Source organism: Lissotriton vulgaris, chromosome 4_1, assembly GCF_964263255.1.
Source record: "Lissotriton vulgaris chromosome 4_1, aLisVul1.2, whole genome shotgun sequence".
In the NCBI taxonomy this organism is placed as follows: Eukaryota; Metazoa; Chordata; class Amphibia; order Caudata; family Salamandridae; genus Lissotriton; species Lissotriton vulgaris.
The window spans coordinates 1,590,886,844-1,590,909,141 of record NC_141691.1 but is presented as its reverse complement, the minus strand read 5'-3'; the positions used below and the strand labels follow the sequence as shown (position 1 = coordinate 1,590,909,141).

The window sequence follows — 22,298 nt, the reverse complement described above, 5'->3', positions numbered from 1 at the left end:
CTTCGGACAGTCCTGCGGTAGGAGCGTGGCTGGGTCCTGGGAAGGCGCACCTCAGTCTCACGCTGTGACGCAGCACACTTTTAATTGCGTGCGCACGTCATGGCAAATTCAATCAGGCCAGGGCAGGAATTGGTTACCAGCTCTGCCCCACCCCGGAGAACACTCAAACGACGAGCCTCAGAGGCCCCGGCCGGGCCCACACTCCAGTGTAAGAAGCTCGGCTGGGGCCCGTGCGTGCGCAGAAAAAGTTGTGCCCCATTTTATTAATGAAGAGTGGGTGAGCCTCTGAGGCCCGTCCGAGCATGCGTACGGCACGGACCTTTTAATTAAGGATTCATGAGCCTCTGAGGCCGGGCGACGGGCCGGGGGGCCCCCTGGTGCATGCCTTGCGCAAATGCGCACCATGATCGAATTTATTAAAATGCAGGGGGAGTGCTGTGCGCACTGCGCACCATTCAATCAATAATGAAGTGTGGGACCCATGTAGCGTGGGGGCCCCTGGAGCGCGGGGGCCCACCCGCAATGCGTGGGCTGCGGGGGCCTGTGTTACGCCCCTGACACAATGCAAGCGTGAGGCTGAAGGCGGGACTGAATTCTGCTATTGAAGGATTACTGCTGCCCCTTTCACTGCACAAGTCGGGTTGGCCAGCTGACTACCGACATGCACACTGTAGACACAGCCATCCCCCAGCTGTGAAACAGCCAGAGGATTGCTGGCACAGGCCTCCAGCTTCAAAATGAGTGCTGTGCAAGCCTGCTCCCACCAATCCTGGAGCTGCTCTCGTGCTGATGAGCGCTGCTTCAGGATTGGTTGGATTCGCTTTCACTGAGCAGGAAGGAACTCCTTCAATTCCTGCTTGTGGAATGCAGGGGAGAAGGGCAGCGTTTATGCTGCGTTTGGCGCCATCACGCCCCACCGTATTTGTTAACAGGTAGCCGCAACTGCTAACCTCTATATTGAGGCAAAAGCCAATTAAACGTTTCATATGTAAACAAGCACTGGCAATGCTACTCGGTCTATATTGAAAATGCTAACTCATACAAAAATAAACAAGCACAAAAGTGCACTTGTACCTGTTAATGTCTAGATGTGTTAGCCAGACCTATTAGCATTGCTCATACTTGTTTTCTTCTGTGCCTCTGTGTGAAGACTTGAAAGTTGTCCCTCAAACTGCAATATTGCCTTCAAAAACCATACCTATCTGCTAACACTAAAAGCAGCAGACACACAAATAACAAAAAGGTAAAATACGGCATACTAGAAACTAAAAACACATAAATAAAGGAACGATTTTTCCCCATCGCTGCTTCAGGCTCTAATTGTTAAAAAAAATGCAGCCATCCGCAAAATGCTGTACAGCAGTCAGTGGCTGAAGAGAAATACACCAGCTCGCGTGTCTGCATACAATATGTTGTATAGTATGTTGCATATTATGTGTGATGACAAAAAAGGTTTTGACAGACAGCTACGCAGCCTTCAGCCAGACCGTACCAATGAATGGGCTTGATGGAGATTGTAATACTATCCATACATTAATAGCACTAGCATTAGGAGCAGACCTGAAACCACCATCCTTACTTCACATTTGTACAAGCAAAACGCTCCAGTCGATGTCCCAGTCGAACCTGTGTACCTAGAGCTGATTGACTCACAATACAGTGCCGCTTCCTGTTCAGGCACTGCAGTCAAAGAGAAACCATTAAGTCCCTTAATGTTTTCTAAATCTTTTCCAGCAGCCCTTCGCTGCCTAGTGCCTAGTGCGCAGACATAACGACCATGTTTATTTAGGTCCTAGCTGTTGGGCTCATCTAATATGTTTTTTTACTTGACAGGATCTGCAAGTTGGCCTTATTAAGAATATCTGTGAGCTATTTTGAACCTGGAAGAGGTACATCCAAGTACAATTACGGTAATATTTGAAAAAGAACATCTTTTAATTTCCTTTTACAAATCTACCACAGTGCTGCTTGCCTTTTTCAAGGTGTTGACTTCCTTGCTGTGCTTTCTCTCAATTTGTCATCTTTATAAGTGGCGCAATGTATCTACTATCCTTGCCATACTCTACATACATGTTCCCTACATACGAATTTATCAGATTTTCAATAACGTCTCTAATGTCTCTTTAAATGCGTCTATGCCTTTTTAGTGCAGTGGTAATCAAACTTTTATAGGCTGAGTGAGCCCCGGCTCACTAAAACATAAAGTTTGGCTAGGCTCGGCAAGTTATATAAGCCGCTAAAATGTTTACGATCAATGTATGATATCCTGATCCGAACGATCAAATAAAACATTTTAGGGGCGGAGGGGGAGAAATATCAGTTTTATTTTTATTTATTTGAGCATTTTTATATAACATGGACACGATTCAAGGGACATCAGCGTGCTTTACAGGGGAACAGTAACTACTGCATGCATGTAGCTTACAAAAGCACCTATTAAGATAATAAAAGAAATCACAACATCACATTACGATAGAAAGGATTCTGTTAGTAACATTTAGCAGAATTGCAGCTGTCAAGACACGTGGGTGGGAAGTTCAGACCAAATGACTGTTCCAAGTTATTTCTTTGGACTTCTGGTGGTCTGGCAGCAGTGGCCCACACTTAGGGGCCCATTATGATCGCGGACGGACTTGAGTCCGTCCGCGATCACTGAGTAGGAGGGAACCTCCGCATGGCCTGCGGAGTTCCCTCCTGTGCAATTAGGATGTAACCGCCACCATGGCGGTCACATCCTCTATTTTTAACATTGCGGCGGGTGCGGCTTCAAGCTGCACCCGCCGCAATGTTAAAAATGCATGCAATGCATTTGTATGCAGAAAGCGGCAGGCACCGTGCGTTGCCTGCCGATTTCTGCATACAAATGCAGGGGGGTACCATAGGTACCCCCCATGTGCACCCCCACCCCCCCCCCCCCCTTCACCCAGGGGGCCCGCAACAGGCCCCCGCAGTGAAGGTCCGTATGCTTTTCCACGGCGGCAAACCCGCAACAGAAAAGCTTATTTTTTTGGGCATCCTAATATGGCTGGCGGTGTCTAAGGGACACCGCCACCATATTAGGGCTTTTCCACCGCGGTTGTAAGCCAACCGCGGCGGAAAAGCTGTGGACTGAAACCAGGACCCACCAGCCATCCTAATGCGGCGGTGGGTCTTTGGTGGGTCCGCTGCGGTTTTTCCGCATCCTCCGGGCCGGCAGTGGCTTCCGCCGGTCCGGAGGGTGCGGAAAATCTGCAATCCTAATGTGCCCCTTAGTATGGTTGAGTCACATTAAATCCATCTTGTGATGTTTCAGGTGAGAATGAAAGTTGGTAATGTTGGGAAGGGTTTCAGCCCCCCTGGCAGAGGTGGTGCAATCGTTCGGCGTGGAGCTTGTCTCCTACTCCGACGATACGCAACTTTTCATATCTCTGACCCAAGCCCCGTCTATGGAAGCTGACAATTTTAATGCCTGCATGACCAAGCTGGCCACTTGGATGACAGAGCACTGTCTAAAACTCAACGGTACAAAAACGGAGATCCTCATTATTGGAGGTAATGAGGCCAAATGGACGGCAGAGTGGTGGCCTAGCTGCCTGGGACCTCTGCCCTCTCCTAATCGAGAGGCGAAGAATCTAGGCGTCTGGGTTGACAATAAGCTGTCATTTGATAGCCACATAAAGAAAACTGTAGGCAAATGTTTTGGGGTGATGAAAACGCTCAATCGCACCCTGGATCTGCTACCTCTCAACTCCAGGCGTACCATGATGCAGGCATTAATAACTTCCCGTATTGATTACGGCAACGTACTGCTCATGGGTACATCGGAGAAAAACATCAAGAAACTACAGGTTTTACAAAATTCGGCAGCACGCCTGGTGCTAAGGCTTCCCCGCCGTGCCCCTTCACGCCCCTCTCTAGCTGCCCTGCACTGGTTACCTATTAGTAAGAGGATTGTTTTTAAAGCTATGCTCTGGTGCCATAGGATAATCCATCACAGAGCACCGGCCTATATGTCGGATCTGGCATCTTTGTATGAACCCAACAGATCTCTCAGATCCAAAGGAACAGGCCTGCTCAGAACTGCCTGCCCCAAAAAAGCTAGAATGGGGGGCAGATCATTCCGCACCTTAGCGGCTAAGCACTGGAACCTCCTGCCTCTGGATACCAGGCTTGAGAGTAATGAGTCCTCTTTTAGGAAAAAGCTGAAAACCTGCCTCTTTACTGTGTGAATGGTTTCTCTCTCTCCTTTTAATATGCTCTCTCCACAGCGCGGGGACACGCCGGGAGGCGTCACCAGGCGCTCTACAAACTCCTTTAAATTAAATTAAATTAAAGCAGTCTACTTGTTTTTAAAAGGACCTCCTGTCCAAAATGGCCACCTTCTGGAGTTAATGGGCTCCTATATGGCCACTCAAGCCCCTACCTACTTCTTTCCTCCCACACTTAATGCTACTTGTGTTTTTATATTAGATGGCTGTGCATTAGCGGCTGACCTACTTTTCCTTCTCCAGAATTCATGTAAGAATGCAACTGGGGTGGAGGAGATTCAGGGACAGCTAACATTAACTACTGCACCCCAAGGCGCTTATGGGTAGCTAGGTATAGGGTCCATTTTGGGGTGCAGGACACAGTTGTGGGTTTCAAGGCACTAGATTCATGAAGGTGTGGTTTATGTTTATGATGCAAATCCATGCAGGCAATTTGTGGTGCTGGTATAGGGTAAGCTATGGGGTGTTTCTGTGGCAGCTATGTGGACAGCTTTCAGATTCCATTCGGAGAGTCTCAGGACATGGCCGAGGCTACTGGGCCTCAACCATGGGGGTGAGGATATTTGCCTCGGCTGTCCAGGGGCCAGTTCTACTATGGGTCTGCAAAAGAGGTCAAGTACAATCCCTTTCACACTTGAGTCTTGGGGTAGTAAGCGCAAGCAGCAAAAGGCTTCTCAGACTCAATAATAAGAACGTCTAGCCCAGTGCTTGTCTTTTTAAGAAAGTACTTTAATCACACAGTTGCACGCAAGAAATACACACTCCAATAGTCATTTACTTAATGTATGTCTCTGGGCGATATCTTCTGTGGGTGCTATACCAACCTCATCCCTCACCATTCCCTTCTAGGGCTCTCCCCCAGTACTGGGCCCCCTTGCTGTACGGGGCAACCAGGAGTGAATTTGGCTCAGGTGCAGTTTCAATCAACCCCAGTTCACAAGATACAATCTGTCTGCAGGGCCGGACTAGCCCTTGCGGGCACTGGGCAATCCCCCGGCCCGCTGCAAGGGGTGGGGGCCGGTTTTGGGCCCCTGGGGCCGTTTTTGTTACAGGGCCGTTTTTCAGCATAGCTGCAAAATCGGCCCTGTAACAAAATCGGCCAAAAACCGGCCCCGGCAAAGAGCTCGGTCGCACCTCCAACCTCCCCCGGGGGTTCCCAGTCCGGCCCTGTCTGTCTTAACCCTGCCTTTGTAGAAGAGTCTCACAAGTCTTTTTCGGCTGTCGATTTGCACCCCCGGGCAATCAACAGATAATTGGCAGGTCTCTGTTGAGCCAGACAGAGGCCACTGTGACAGCACATCTGCTCAGCTGTTATCCATGGTTGCTGATTCTTCTTTCAAGCGTTCTTCTGAGGCTGCTCTCCAAAGCATTCGTGTAGAGTGAGGTTTCAGACAGTAGGTCACAGTGGAGCTGTCTCCGTTTGGGAGTACCCAAAACTCCAGGATGGCATTGGTGGCCTGCTGTTGAGTCCATTCGAATGGCCTCCCACTGAGCTCAGATGAGCGTAAAGGGGTCGCGACGGACAGAGCGGGACCTCCTTCTTTTCCTGAGCTAGGTTCCAGGAGAGGTGAGGCACACTCCCTGTACAATGTGGATGGACGATACGCCAAGTTGATACAGAGGAGCATTTATCTTTGTTTGCACACTGATATCCTTTTTTGTTGCACTTTTGAAATACAGTAGCGAGTATTTAGAACGGTGGCCCTGACGAAAGCCCTTGGAACAAGTCCAGCTGGGTTGAAACATGTTGGCCTTTTGAGAAGCAGCTATTTGGTTCAAACTGCTTCACTTGCTTGGTTTTAATGAGGGAGAGAACAATGCTGATTAAAGTTTGCTCTTATTGTTTCTCTATCCTTTTTTAATCTACACCACTTTTTCCTTTTCCCACTGCACTATTTCCCATCCAGATCATAGCTTTATGGTCGTCACAGTGATTGAGGGTTTGACCCCGACGAGTCTGAGGCATGGTATGGTCTTAATGATCAAGAGACACACCAGCCAGATGAGGATGACCAAATGATAAAGATTTGATCTACACAATATGTTGATGGAAATCCTTTTTCTCTGTATGGGTCTATTCAAGCAATCGCAGTGGATCATAGATTTGTGAGGTTGTATTTCCATTTCTATTTTAGGTACTAAGCTTGTTCTAGTACTTTATACACTTGCTCACTTTCACAGGAGTAGAGTGGACGTAGGGATTACGAATTAGCTCCCTTTTAGACCCCCAGGTTGTGTTTTGTGATGAGGTCCATTCGAATGGGGCCTGGTGGGTAAATTGGAATAAGACCCATCCAGCATAACAAAGGCAAAAAGGGAAGGTTTGTGACTTTTGCTCCACACAGGTCCCAACAGAGTAACCCAGTGCAGACGTTTTGAGCGAGGCATGCGTAAGTGCTGGGATTATTGCTACACAGCCAGTTGCAATGACCCAGACCAGAGCTACCTTTACAAGTGGTTGAGTCTTTATGTAAGGCACTTGCTCAAAGTTCACTCTGGGCCTTAATGATTTGGTCCTTAAATGGTTCACTTCTTACCTTAAGCACAGAACACGGCGTTTGTTCTTGTACATGTAAAGCGCTCTGGTGCCTATGGGTCTAGCCAGCGCTACATAAAACCTTACAAATAAATAAAGGCATCAGATTTAGTTTGTGTCTGTCCGACTTCAAGCTTGTGAGGTTTCATCCCTCAGACGTGCCTACTGGCTGCCAAAATTTGAAGCCCTCTGAATGTACAGTGTCTTCTTCAGATTGTCAGAGAACATATAAGTGATCAGTTAGTGCTTTATTTGCCTCATGCCAAGTTGCTATGCAGTCTTGTGATGACCACTGAAATGCTCCTCTCATGTTACTTTCTGTGTGTTCTACTGACTCATCATCTTCTGCAAAAAGACCTCTGTATGATTGTGAACCACTACACACCTCATCAGTGAGTGCCTCTGCCAAAGTAAAATATGGCAATTTTTGCTTCAGCTGTAGTTCAAATGTCAGGAGTGATAGGTTTGGGAGTGCTCATGGGATTCTAGCATTAACAAGGTCTGATAAGAGTCTACCCTGGCCAGTGAGTTGGATCTTCAGCAGATGCATTCCAGATGCATGGACAAGAAAACTCCTTCCACTGTGTTGGCAACTCTGCCTTCCAGTCCCTGTTTTGGGTTGACCTATATTTACCTCCCGTGGACTTAATATCTGTAAACCCACAGGAATGTTTCCATTGCTCTTTTGTGCAGTATAAGGCTCTTATAGACGGACAGTGTACCACTATCAGTAGTGGAAGGTGGCTCCTGCACATTTTCCATGTGGTTATGAAGAGACAGTTGGATGGTTTCAGCTAGTTGAATATATAGGGGGTCAGGCCTTGTCACTGGGAGGTGTTCATTAATTATCTAGGTAAAATATGTTCAGTCCCTAATAACTAGGTTCTTTTTTGCCCCTGCCGGCAATTTGTAGTATTGTGCTTACATTTGGTATGCATGGAGACCCTGTTCTTTCTGTGTATTGCCTGCTACATGTGACATAAGATGGTACTTCTCTACATGAGTGTTTCCCAATAACATGCTGAAACTCATCTGACTGCCTTTGCAGTACAACCCTCTGATCTACCCAGGAACAGCTCAACACAACTTGGGTTTGTTCTGTGATTTGCCACTTAACATCCCAACGATCTAGTGTTGCCAACCTCACCGGTGTACAAAAGCTGGGAAAAGGCCTTCAAAATTGCCCTTGCTCTACTTGGTTGATGTGGAGGAATTTGAAGGTAGCACACTATCTAATTTGGCCCTGCCTTCCAATGAGTGCTTACAGTTTGGAATTAGTAGTCGCCCTCAGCAAGGAGCCATTTCTTACACTTCACCTTGACTCTGAACACAGACTCTGCTGTAGCAGCTAGGAGTAGGAAGACTTACAGCACCAGGAGTTCAAGTTACTGCTGCCTACCTCTACTTTTACACTGCGAAGAAGACAAGAAGTCAAGACTCAAAAGAGAAGGCAACCCGTGGTGTTCTGCTTGTTGGAAGATGATCTCTACTGGCTTGAGTGGAACTGAGAGTCCCATGACCTCCAAGTCAAATCATACAGTCTGGAAACCTGTTTGAAGGAGATTTGTAAGAGAGAGACTCTGTCAACATACTCAGGAGCCACAACATCCTGCAGTCCAGCTGACCTGGACCGAACCAGAAGCATTTCTATAACTACTTAGTGCCCAAGACATTTTAGAGACACAGAATGACTGCACCTGCTAACAGTTCTGCTCTATCTCGTTGACCTGATCCTTGGACCCCCGCCATACTCTCCTGTAGTGAGCACTGAACATGATACTGAGTGTTAGTCCGGAGTGTAGCTTGAAGGACATTGCTGAACTTTACTGTGCGAAAGCCTCTATCGCCCTCTTTGAGAAGGAGAGAATCTTGATGGATCATTTTCATGCTAGACCCGTTGTGTTTTATTGGCTGATGCTGGTTGACCTGAAGTATTGCAGTGTCAATCCTACAACCTACTGTTCTTTGCTTGAAGGTTCGGTTGCACCCTAACCTTAAGCCAAGGGGCCTTGCTGTGCCTGTTGGTGCCCATCCAGTTGGTGCCCAACCAGCCCAGTAGGTCCCCTTCGTGCCACCTCATTGAAAAATCGAGCCTAGTCATGCTGGGATACAAACCCAAAACGTTTTTAAACTGATTAGGAAGAGGCTGGTCTGGGCCACCCCTCTAAGGTTCTGGATCTTGAGGTGGTGCAAACAAGATCCATGGGGAAGAAAAAGGATTAACGGCCAGACACAGGAGGAGAAATAATAAACACCCTCGACTCCTTTCTGGTTAGAGCAGCAAATGTATTAACCAAGGAGATCGAGCTCACAGAACGGCTGCTCTCTATTCAGGAGGTAAGAACCGTCCGGCTCGTTAGTGATAAACAGCTATTGCCGGGATGTGATTTGGATACGCGGCTAGAGATGATAAAGGATCCGCCCCTCAGCCTGACTGATAATCAATCGGTTTCATTACCCGGGACATCTATGACCTTAATGACCACCCGGTAAAGAGAAAAAGGGGTGGGATTAGACAAAATAGCACACCAAAAGCTAAGAAACCTAAGAAGACGACTGGACTTGAACTCTTACCCCAGTCTCAATTTTGTGTAGATATGGACGACCTTTGCTATAGAATAGAATGTATCTTGACACTACACTTACAGCCTTTATTGCATAGATTGGATTCAATAAAGCAATGTTTATCACAAACTATTAATCATATTGGGTCTTCACAAAACGCGTCAGATAGCAATCCTCCCAGTGCACTGAACCAGTTATCAAAACTCTACGTTCCAACCCCAAAGCTGAGCAATGTAGCCAGCCGCAGGAGTGGAATTATGCCACCACAGCAGCTTAGTCACCAGCATTTTCTTGAGAGCATATCACATACAGTTGAAGGCCATGGGGGGGCTTTAACTCTCACAAATCGAAATAGAGGTAACGCTCATTCGATAGTAGTGCAACCTGTCAACAGAACGGACACCCCCAATCTGGTTAATCCCAGCGTAAAACAAACGGCCTCCCACCCCTTGCCCCAAGAGAAAGCTAAAATCCCAAGAGTAGCGGGAGTAGCAGGTAGGGAAGAACATCTAGGGAGGGACCAGTTACTAGATTTGCTTCCGGCTAGGTGCCCATATGTTCTGGTATTGGCATATGTCCCAGAGCTTAGACAATTGCAGGCCGAAACCACAGAGCAACTCTTGGGGAAGGCGCTACACTGGCTCTCACTGTTTACAAGAGAGGGCCTTCATTTACACTGGCACATTTTAACGGCAAGAAGAGTAACCTGGATGGGTTTTGCTCCTAAAAATATTATAGGGGATTTTATTGTGGTGAATCTAGATAATCCAGGCCTAGTGGGAAATAAGCTACCCCAACTCCCTATTGCCCCATCCTTAAACTCACAGATATTTGCTTTGCCATTAAGCTATTTTTATAAACCACATCCCAATCAGAGGGCAGAGATGGGGACACTTACGCCAGTGGCTACCCCAATCAGCAAAGCAACTACCAAAAGAGAAGTAATGAGCTTCAAATTCAAAATAGATATGCCCCACTGGAGAATCTGGAGGATTGCGATTGACTGGCTACTAATGGCAAAAAAGAAGTCGGAGAAGGGGAGTCTAGGGCAGTACCTGTACAGAAGAAGGACATGGTTGAGGGCAGGGGATGAGAAGGAAGGAGGGGGAGCGGTGGCCAGACTCCTTAAAATTGGTTTTATGGAATATTGCAGGTTTCAGAACAAAAAAAAAGATAATTCGAATTGGACATGGGAGATAGCCAAGTATGATATATTATGTTTTCAAAACACATGGGAAGTGGGTTTAGCTTTTCTAGAAGGTTTCTGCCCTTACCAATCTCCAGTGATTCCTGCCAGATCAGTGCAGGCCAAACAAGGCATCTTGACATTGATAGCTAAAACTATCAAGATTAGAAGTCTGAAGTTTTAAACTATAGCTCTCCATTTTCATTTCCTCGTCTGCGAGAGGAACAGAGATAGCAATGTGATCATAATAAATGTTTATAATAACTTTTTTGAGGGGAGCATGGCACAAGTGGTTGATTCCCTGGGAAAGACGAGGGGCGAAATTATCCCTCGTCATTGCAAGACCCTGGATATTTTATGGATGTGGTATTTCAGCGCTAAAATGTGTCAAACAAAAGGTAGACCAGTCTGTGGGTTAATTAAATGTGAAGGTGATAACATGGTCTACTTTGAACTTGTACAAATGGGAACGTCTTGAACAGGTTATTGATGAAGTGGAACCTGATGATATTAAACATTATAAACCCACTTACTGATGCTATGGATGCGACATTTGCGAGTGCACTTAAGGGATCTACAATAGACTATATAATTGCCACAAAATTGCTCATTGGGAGATTATAGATTATGCAGGTTAAATTCTCAGGGCTCTCTATTATGATCTGAAATGTCAGGGCAAATGTAAGAATTATATAGATAAAGTTCCAACATCATTGTTAGTTAGAAACAATGGGTACATATTAAAATGGGACAAAGTAAATCTCCTCCCTAAGGTGTTGTATTGTAAACAGGCGGAGTTTATGACTTAAAGCACACAAAAAGTTTAAATAGGGTCGGAGGCCAGGATTATAACAGACAAACCGGGATATGCGGCCCCAAATGAACATATAAATACAAATTATATCCCAGTGTCTTGGAGATAAAGAAAGAACAGGAAGTACTCAAAAACCACAATTCACACACATGTGAAGTGAAAACTAAAATTGATGCGTAGACATACTATGCATTTTATTAGTGTACGCTACAATCAAGAGTTAAAAACAGTGTTAAGGACCAGTTTTAACAAATAGCCGTCCTCGACAAAAATGGTCAAAATTTTTTGTCGAGGACGGCTATTTGTTAAAACTGGTCCTTAACACTGTTTTTAACTGTTTAATTTTAGTTTTCACTTCACTGGTTTTGCACTGCACTTTCAATTTATGTTCCCATACACTCTACTACTTAAATACACTACTCACCTTGGTAAATATACCTTTGTTTGACATTCTAGAGCTCTAATATCCATGGAGCAAGAATGTCAATCTTTACAAAAGGATACCCAAATGATGAAGCTAATCACCAGGAGTGGTGAGTGATGGGAATCCATACATATAAATTATATGTCATGTGTATGAATTGTGGTTTTTGAGTTCTTCCTGTTCTTTCTTTATCTCCTAGACACTGGGATATAATTTGTATTCATAGGAGTTTAGGACTTGCCTAGTTCATATGGGAAGCCCGACCACATAAAACAAGCTTTTGTGCAGGTATTAGCAGAAATTAAACTTCACTTGACACAGTAATTTCCAACCAAAGATACCCCCTTAGAACGCTGGCTTGATACATCATGTGCAAAGGGCTTTATCAATTGTTTCTTATGCCTTACATGTGGCCCCAGAGACGTTTCCTTGATTCGGAGCCTAAGGGTCAAATATAAGGAGGTTAGGGAGAATAGGTTAAAGACGTTAAGGGAGGAAGTTTGGTCGGATTTGAGACGAGCTACAGATACAAAAGACAGTAGAGGATTTCGGAAGGTTCCTAAAAGAGGCTGTTGAACCCTTCTTAGATACCTATATTGAGGAAGTTGGATGGATGGCATACTTCCAAAGTATTTTTCAAAGTCCTACAGAGGTATCGAGTTTAAATGCGTCCCATCTAGATGTGAGTAGTAATACCCATTTAACGTTTGAGATGGCTGAGATATCGTGAGCAGTAGCACAATCTAGCTCTCTAAAAGCCCATGTCCCAGAAGGGATCCCTGTAGATATTTTCTTAGAGCCCCAAGATCAATGGGCTCCTCTTCTGACAGACTTTTGTAACGCAATAGCAAAAGTGGGTCCCCCGGAATTAAGGAAGCACTCAGCAATCATTTCTACATACAACAAGCATTTACAATGCAATAGTCTCGGCTTTGTTAAAGTTAGAGCTATTGGCATTGCAAATGGCATTTTCTTCATTTTTTTTATTTTAAAACAGAAATAAATTGTATTTTATTTTACAATGGCAATAGGTGAGCATTAGAGAGTAGTAGAGAGTATTAGCGGACACAGAGCCACACACACACAAACACACACACACATACACACACAGACACACACACACGCACACACACACACAGCCACACACAGAGCCAAACACACACACACAGCCACAGACACACAGACAGAGCCACATACACACACAGAGCCACACACACACACAGAGCCACACACACACAGAGCCACACATACAGAGCCACACACACACACACACACACACACACAGAGCCACACACATACAGAGAGCCACACACATACAGACAGAGCCACCCACACACACACAGAGAGCCCCCCACACACACACAGACACACACACACACACAGAGTCATACACACACAGACAGAGCCACACACACACACACACACACACAGAGCCACACACACACAGAGCCACACACACAGAGCCACACACACACACACACACACACACACACACACACACACACACACACACACACACACAGAGCCACACACATGCACACAGACAGAGCTCCACACACACAGAGAACCCCCCACACACAGAGAGCCCCACACACAGAGACACACACACACACAGACTGAGCCACACACAGACAGACAGAGCTACACACACACAGAGCCGCACACACACACACACACACACACACACACACACACACACAGACAGAGCCGCACACACACACATAGACAGAGCCACACACACAGAGGGAACAGGGAGCAGGGAACAGAGGCACGAAAACCAAGCAGGGAACCAGAGGCACAAAAAACCGGATCACAAGCAGGGAACCAGAGGCACTAAAACTGGATCACAAGCAGGGAACCAGAGGCACAAAAACCGGATCACAAGCAGGGAAACAGAGGCACGAAACCCGGATCACAAGCAGGGAACCAGAGGCACAAAACCGGATCACAAGCAGGGAAACAGAGGCACAAAAAACAAGCAGGGAACCAGAGGCACAAAAACCAAGCAGGGAACCAGAGGCACAAAAACCAAGTAGGGAACCAGAGGTATAAAAACCAAGCAGGGAACCACAGGCACAAAAAACAAGCAGGGAACCAGAGGCACAAAAACCGGATCACAAGCAGGGAACCAAAGGCACGAAACCCGGATCACAAGAAGGGAACCAGAGGCACGAAGACCGGATCACAAGCAGGGAACCAGAGGCACGAAAACCGGATAACAAGCAGGGAACCAGAGGCACGAAAACCGGATCACAAGCAGGGAACCAGAGGCACGAAAAACAAGCAGGGAACAGAGGCACGAAAAACAAGCAGGTTACAGAGGCACGATAAACAAACAGGGAACAAAGGCACAAAAACCAGATCACAAGCAGGGAAACAGAGGCCCGAAAACCGGATCACAAGCAGGGATACAGAGGCACGAAAACGGATCACAAGCAGGGAAACAGAGGCGTGAAAACGGATCACAAGCAGGGAAACAGAGGCGCGAAAACAAGCAGGGAACAGAGGCACGAAAAACAAGCAGGGAACAGAGGCACGAAAAACAAGCTGGGAACAGAGGCACGAAAAACAAGCAGGGAACAGATGCACAAAAAACAAGCAGGGAACAAAGGCACAAAAACCGGATCACAAGCAGGGAACAGAGGCACGAAAAATGGATCACAAGCAGGGAACAGAGGCACGAAAACCGGATCACAAGCAGGGAACAGGGACCAGAGGCACGAAAACCGGATCACAAGCAGGGAACAGAGGCACGAAAACCGGATCACAAGCAGGGAATAGAGGCACAACAAGCATTATTATGGTTACCACTACTCTGCTCTATCCATTTCATCCAGGTAAAATACATGTAATCGATCTAAGGTGTATGAGGAACCACATACTTCAAATAGAAATAACCAGTTTCAATAGATTGAACAGGAGTTATCATATTTTGAACAAATAAAGGTACTCTAACCTCGCACCTCCCCGTGATACCAGCACACATACGTGCAGTGTCACGTCACAGGGGTAAGAACAGAGCAGCTCTCTATGCTCTAAGATTTTCCATCTGACACATGTAATATACGGCCTGATTCAAATTGGACAAGACAACCTGGCAGCCAAGTCCAGCCGAGACCAAACTGTATAACTCCACTATCTTACAAGTTCCAACTTTTGTGAAACACAGTCAATGTAAGCAGAGCACTACCAAGCCACACTAGTAATGGTAATGCCCATCACAAATGTCAACACAATAAGGTTGCATTGTGCAGTGGATAACACGTTAACATCACTCACCTTAACATTCATGTTGGTGAAAACAGTACAATGCATATACAATTACAACTCTCCCTATTGGCAAGAATGACTGTATAGAATTCGTCAAAACATTGAGATGTTTGATTTCTTTCTTCCCATTACCATAAGCATTGTACCAATGCAAATCAACTAGACCATAAAAGTGTCTCTCGTCCTGCAGAAAACAATGTCTAAAAGTGTGGGCTTAAAAAGGACGCAAACATTGTGGCTGAAGGTCACACGCACGAAGCCATCTATGTGAAAGTAAAGGCATGAACACCATCTGAAAATGTGTGGCCTCTACTTGCACATACTCATTATGTCCCTATTGTACATAAATACTTAAGACTGGTGGAAATACTAGCTGCTCCATGTCAACACCGACACATTGCGGCTTACTGGCAGTAGAGGGGGAACCGAAACAGCATTGAAAATGCAGCCCTAACAATGACTAACCTACCTTCATCACCTCCATTGACAGGGCTCACTGTACAGAACGTTTCATCACAAGGCCTAGCCTAGGACAAGCTAAACAGCTGTGCTAACTAAAGGTAGTGCGTATGTGCACGTAGTAACTCTGTGCGTCCAGGCTCTCGCACTACTTCCAACGTTTGACACCAACGGGTAGCTTTGTTTACGTTTTATGAAAGGAAACGGACTGTGTGTGCACAACGGTTTTGGAGCTGCAGAAAGATATGTTAGTCAGGTGCTACAATCTCTAAGTAGAAGCGATATATTGAATCACAAATATTCTGTTACTGACCTTAACATGTCTACAGCGCGGGACAGCGACCAGCTTAAATGTGTAATTTTCAGTGTCACATGACCTGTTGAAGACGGATCCGCCTAGAAACGTCTTCTATTTACCAAGCACCGACACGTACTTCTTAGAAAAGCAACAGGCCTACTGCTTTGTGAGCTCGAGTAAACAGTGTTACCGTACGTGCTGTGAAATTGTCCTTTGGGAAGGAGGAATCCGTTGTTTTTCGAAGCGTTCCAGTAAAAGGTTACGTATGTCTTATCAATACAATAATTATTTCTTCAATCTTTAAAAAAAAAAACATAAAAGCACAGAGTAAAACAAGTGTGCCAACGCGGGACCCGCACCTGGCTCTTTTCTCTTCCTCTCACCAAAACCAGCTACAACAGTTAAAACAAAACCCCGCAGTCCCTCTCCCGAGAAAACAAGCCGTCAGGAGGGCAGTCCAACACCACCATGTTTTTCCGAGGCATTAGCAGGAATGCCTCGGAGAAAGCCCCGTCATTTTCGGATTCGGGGACGTGGTTTTCGTTTTCTCCTCTTCCCATTGGCTGGAATGTAAAATTCCAGCCAATGGGAAGAGGAGAGAAAGAAAACAGAAAGAAGCGAAAAAACACGCCCCCGAATCCGGTCTTCAGCGGAGTGACGCCCCTCTCCTCCAATGGCTGGCCTCCATGTAGGAAGCCAGCCAATGGAGAAGAGGGGCGGGTTTAAGCCCCCATACTGTAGACATAAAGTCTCGGAGTGAGACTACGCAAGCACAGCCTTCGCTAGTCCGAGACCTAAAAAGGGGGCTAAGGGAAATTCTCAAAACTACAGACCAATGTCTCTAAATGATAGCACTGCTAAAATGATGGGCGTGTACTGTTAAATAGATTGGAGGAATGCCTAGGGGAGAGAAAAGGACTGACAAGAGTTCGGTACGGGTTTAGGAAAGGTAATGGGACCACTGATCAATATCTCAATGTAAGCATGGTGGTCGCCAAGTACATGATAGTGAAGAAGGGCCACCATTTTATGGCGTTTATGGAACCACTCTACCACATTTGCCTGTGTAGTCCATATTAAGCTTTGAGAAATTATGGAGTACATGGGAGCATATCCATTAATAATTAACTCTATAAGACAGCTCTACGCAGGGGCAACAGCTATGTGAGGTTTGGAAGAGAGGGGGAATGTACAAAACCTTTTGGTATTCAGCGCAAAGTGAGACAGGGGTGCATGCTCGCCCCATTTCGGTTTTCCCGCTACACTAACAGGGTGGAGAAGGTCCTAGTAGAATGTAGCAAGTATGTTTCCGTACATTGAGGCAACCCCCTCCTGATACTCTTTTATGCAGATGATGCAGTGCTCCTGGCTATATCCCCCAGAGCACTGCAGAGACTCATAGAAGAGTACACTAGTCTTATGGTTACCTTGGACTTACATGTCAATGAATCAAAGTCAAATGTTTTAATCTTAGGGTCACCTTTAAAGAAACCTCTGGTCTTTTATTCAGTTCATCGCTGGGTAGAGGGTGTAGATTCGTTCCTTTACCTTAGGATTATTTTTGATGGTAAATATCTGTGGAAAGATATGGTTTTAAATAGAGCCCTTCACTTGGAGAGACGTATCGTAGCCCTATTTATTTTTTCCAAGAAATTGGGAAATAAACTTAGCCTGGAAAGTTTACACATTTATGCTGCAAAAGCAAATGCTGTAGCCACACACGGCACAGCTGTGTGGCATGGTAGACATAGATCCCCTGCAACGTGTGGTGGACTCCTTTGCCGAAAGGCTTCTCTCATTGCCCAAAAGTTGTTCAAATTATATTTGCCATAGAGAGCTGGTACTCCCATACATTAGTGACGTTGTTCACCTGGCTCCAATGTTACTGTATTTCAAAAGACAGTGGTCCCTAGTAGTTCAGGGATTAGGCAGAATTGATGGACATACACTCAATAGTCAGTATGACCTTTGTCCAGCAGGACAGGTTTTTATTTTAAGAGATATGGAAAACATAAAAGGATTTTTTACAAGGTGGGTACAACCAGTAACCCACAGGGGACAAGACAAAACAGGGGGGTAAACTTGACGCAACAAAGGCGGTCTGTGCTAGTATCTCAGTGAACAGACAATGGTAAAGTACAAAGCATCATTGTGAACAATTTTCTATTTGTAGGGTACATATGATGCTACTATGTCGACGGCGTTTCGATGCCTACACACAGATACATGGCATCATCTTCAGGACAAAGAATTAATTTGTTTGTCTTGAAAGCATAACAGTTTTTTGGGGCCAATATTGTGGTCCACAAAGTAGTCTGTTAAGCAGTACCTATGCTTTTGGAATCAAAGCAAGTAAGGAAAATGAAGGGTTTAGGAGCACAATAGTATCCAAACCAGGGCAAGGGAGCCTCTAAATACGAGACCGGACCAATCGTGTCTCATTCCTGGTTTGGCTGCTCCTTGTCTATGCAGGATACAAAATGGCGGGAATCGCTCAATGTTACTGTGGCATTCCTTCAGGAGGAGGGAGATGATTTCCATGAATCAAGCTGTGTTAAGGGATTGTCTCAAATTGAATATTGCATAAGAGATACCCTGGCTGAAGTATGTAGATTCTACGTTGGCAAAACTGGGTTTGCGAGATTTATTTGACTCTCCTGAAAAATGTATCACTTTTTCTAAAATCTTGTTGAAACAGATTTTCCTGGAAGATGCACCTGTTGTTAGATGGGAGGAAAATAAAAACAAAAGTAGTGTTGGTCTATACCATATGTCTCCCCCAGCCAGGCATAATCTGCAATCTTATTTGGCCTTTGTGCATAATTTTCAGCATTGTTTTATTTTGATTAGATTCCGCTTAAATTGTATCCCACGTATGCCGGGATTTCAGGCAAATACTTATTTTCATAAAAACCTGTCCTTATGCCCTTGTGATGTTGTATCTGACCAGACCGCTCAGCATATTTTGTTCTTTTGCCTGTTCTATTCCAATCAAAGGCAACAAACAATAGTACCTTTTCTGCATAGAACTAATCTCGTTCAACGTAGGTCAGCACTGCTACACTTCCAGCAGCTTGACAATCCATTAGTGTGATTTTTCCTGGCTACTTTTCTTTGAGCAGCAATGAAACGAAAAAGAACTTAGGGGCCGATCACGATGGCGGGCGGATCGCCACCGCAGGGCTGGCGGAGGGGCCCGGCGGGGGCGATCCGCCCGTCATCGTCACTACAAAGACCCCCCGCCATATCATGATGGCTGGGGGGTCTGGTCCGCGGTGGACGGAAAGACCGTCCGCCGCTTTTCTGCCCGTCGACAAGTCGACCGGCGGAAAAAGGGGTTTAATATGGTGGTAGTGTCTGGAAGACACCACCATCCATATTACGATGCAGGCTGTGATCAGCCTTTCCATGGCTGCATTGCCACCATGGAATGGCTGGCGGTTCCTGCTATTGGGGGCCTGTTGCGGGCCCCCAGGGTGTTGGGAAGGTGGCGGGTGCACCTGGGGGGTACCTAAGGTACCCCCCTGCTTTTACATGTACAATGTGGCAGGCACCCCGCGGTTCCTGTCATGTTTTGCATGTAAAAGTACAACATGTATATTTTACATTGCGGAGGGTGCTGCTTGCAGCACTGCCCACCGCAATGTAAAATATACAGGATGCGCCCGCCACACTGGCGGGTGCATCATAATTGCTATGGTGGGACTGCCGCAACTATTGCGGGTAGTCCCTTTAGCAGCTGCGATGGCGGGCGGACTTTGTACACCCGCCATCGTGATCGGCCCCTTAGACCTAAGGAAAGGAAGTGCGAGTATTAAAAATGTCTCTCTCTAAGGCGATAGGTTGCCAAAATAGAGATAATGAAACACAATTTCACTTATATTATGCTCAAGTAATATTAGGTATCTAATGTTTATTCTGACCTGGGGAGATAACCCCTGGGCTTACAAGTTTTAAATGTAAACTATTGTGTCCCAGTTATAATTATCCTGCATTTCGGGTCAGGTTTTTAGGAGGACTAATCAACCATTGTATGAACTGTGAAACAAACCGGTCAAAAATGATTCAGGCTTTTTTTATGTTGTCTGTAACAGGGAAAAAGTGCCAGGACCTGTGTGATTCTTAACGTTTTTAAATTATCGCTAGACCAAACTATATTAATTTATTTGATATGGTACTTTATTAGTACATATTCTTCAACTTTTTAAAAATATATTCAAAGCAGAAGAGACATTAAAGTCTATATACAGAAAATACTTATGTATAGTGATTCACAAAACATTTAACAACAATATTGAGTATATAATGCTCAATATAAACAAACATAAGTGATAAAATCATAAGCAAAACATCCTATTATCATGATTGTCTTGTGTTGCCTTTTGGTATCGCAATCAAAATAATGATTCATATCCACATATTACTTCTTAGACATTCAAACAGATGTTGCATAATTCATCATTTCAATTAAGAAAGAGTGAAAGAACAAGGGGAAAAAACATTTCTAACTGGTTTACAAAAATGCCCCACAACAAGATTATGTTATATACAACTTTCTGCAACAGTAGCTTGTGGCCCTCATCTGTGGGTCCTTGTCCTGTTCATTCTAAGCAAATCAGATTCCAGATAGCCCCAGAACTCTGATGCTACAAATTGCAGGTGCCATCAATGTTAGCTTATTTCAGTAGAGACCGTAGGAAAATATTGCCATTTTTAAGTTTTGCTCATAAATCTATGACAATTAATGTTTTAGTTCCTATTCGCACTGACTACTGTAATGGAATACCATATATGCGTGCCATCTTGTGAAGTCCATTATGAAAGGCCACCATATTTAGAACGCTGCATAACATATGACAGATTTTTTTTTAAAAATCAGGGTTGCACTGGCTCCCTGTAATGTAAAGAAAAAGATTAGCTTTAAATCTCTCTGATGCATTGCATGTACAACTCTATGTCTTCATTTTATCAAATGGGGTACTGTGAAGTACTCCTGTAAATTTCCGGACATTGTTTCTTTTTTAAATGATTTTTTTTATTTGCATTTTAGGAAAAAGAGAGCGAACAAACATTAGTTTAACATTGCTTGCAGAATGATCATGGCTGCACTTACATAAGATGTTCCATGTAGCATGCTAATATCACAAATGGTTGCAGCAAAACCGGCATGTTCATAAGTTTACTGCCTCTATGTGCTGTTTTTTCGCTAATTATCAAACCTAAACTAGATCCTTAAACAAGTAAGTAATTATCCAGGATAAGGCTGTACGAACCATCAATGCGAGGCCCAGTGGAGGGCCCCTTCCTTGGACCTTGGTTAAGCACTGTGGGGCCCGGAGAAGGGGATCTCTAAGTTTGCCTTTAATTAATGTTGAAGTAAAAGAATCATTTTTTTCCAGGGATTTCCATGTCTGCGAACTGGCGATAATGTTCCCAGATCACACCGCCCTTTGCGCAAAATCCCTTTGATGTGTTCTTGCATAGTGACTTTTCAGATTGCATATAGCCATTTCGGTTCATTAAAAATCTACTTTGTGTGAAGGAGTAACTAATCATTTGTGTTATGGTAAAAGACAATCCACATACTTTTACTAAAATGCCTGAAATTGTAAAATATAAACATTATTATACCAAGCATATGGCCTGAGTTGAGTTGATGGCTTATATTGATCCGTGAAATGCCCAGCCCTCCAGTTCCCCACTTTTTTAAAATACTTAGACTACATGTTCTTCAATTTTACCCTTGCTTGATCACTTTCGTTTCGCACAAGTCTGGAGATGTATTAGATGTCATGTTGTGCTATATTTATTTGTAGTGTTTAAGGGGATAAAGGGACCCAATTGTAATGGTCAGGGACTTTGGGTAGTAGTAAGTTACAAACACAGTAGTCCTTGACGGGGAAGATACGAAGGAAAAGCAATAAATATAGACCTGGAGTCAGTACTAGATTGAGACTGCCCAGCCGGACAGAATGATTTTAATAATATTTCAGTTCACAAAAAAGAATAGAGTGGGACACAATCCTGCATCCAATTCAATACATATAACACAGAAACACAAGTAATAAAAGGCTCAGGCAGGACAAACAGCTTGTATGTTATACAAAAGATGAAACAAGCAGAGATGGGTAACAACACTGTTACACATAAATCAGGGCTCGAAAAATCCAAAAAAATGGTACTAGTCCGGCAGGACTAGTACCTTGAAAAATATCCTCGACCTAACTACAACCTACTTGACCTCCGTCTCTGAAAGCGGAGAAAATGTGACAAGATAACAAGATTTAAAGGCATCTTTTTTGCTCATTAACTTTGTGAGCAATAAAAATGCCTTTAAATCTTGTTATCTTGTCACATTTGCTCCGTTTTCACAGACAGAGGACAAAAGTTAGTTTGTCTTCCTACCCGCCAGAAAGGGCGAGTAGGACCTAAAAACAGCTCGAGTGGATTTTTCGAGCCCTGTAAATAATCATTTGAATTGTGTTTACGGTGTACATTA

General features: G+C 44.8%; 1 protein-coding gene across 2 annotated transcripts in view; it reads left to right on the top strand.

Annotated features, from left to right (window-relative positions):
• Positions 1 to 22,298, top strand: part of PPP1R42 (protein phosphatase 1 regulatory subunit 42) — a 655,757-nt gene that overhangs the window by 112,364 nt on the left and 521,095 nt on the right. For both annotated transcript variants that reach the window (XM_086965837.1, XM_086965838.1), the window contains one exon: positions 1,834 to 1,910. The gene's annotated coding sequence lies outside the window, so the exon portion shown is untranslated. The remainder of the gene's footprint in view (positions 1 to 1,833; positions 1,911 to 22,298) is intronic.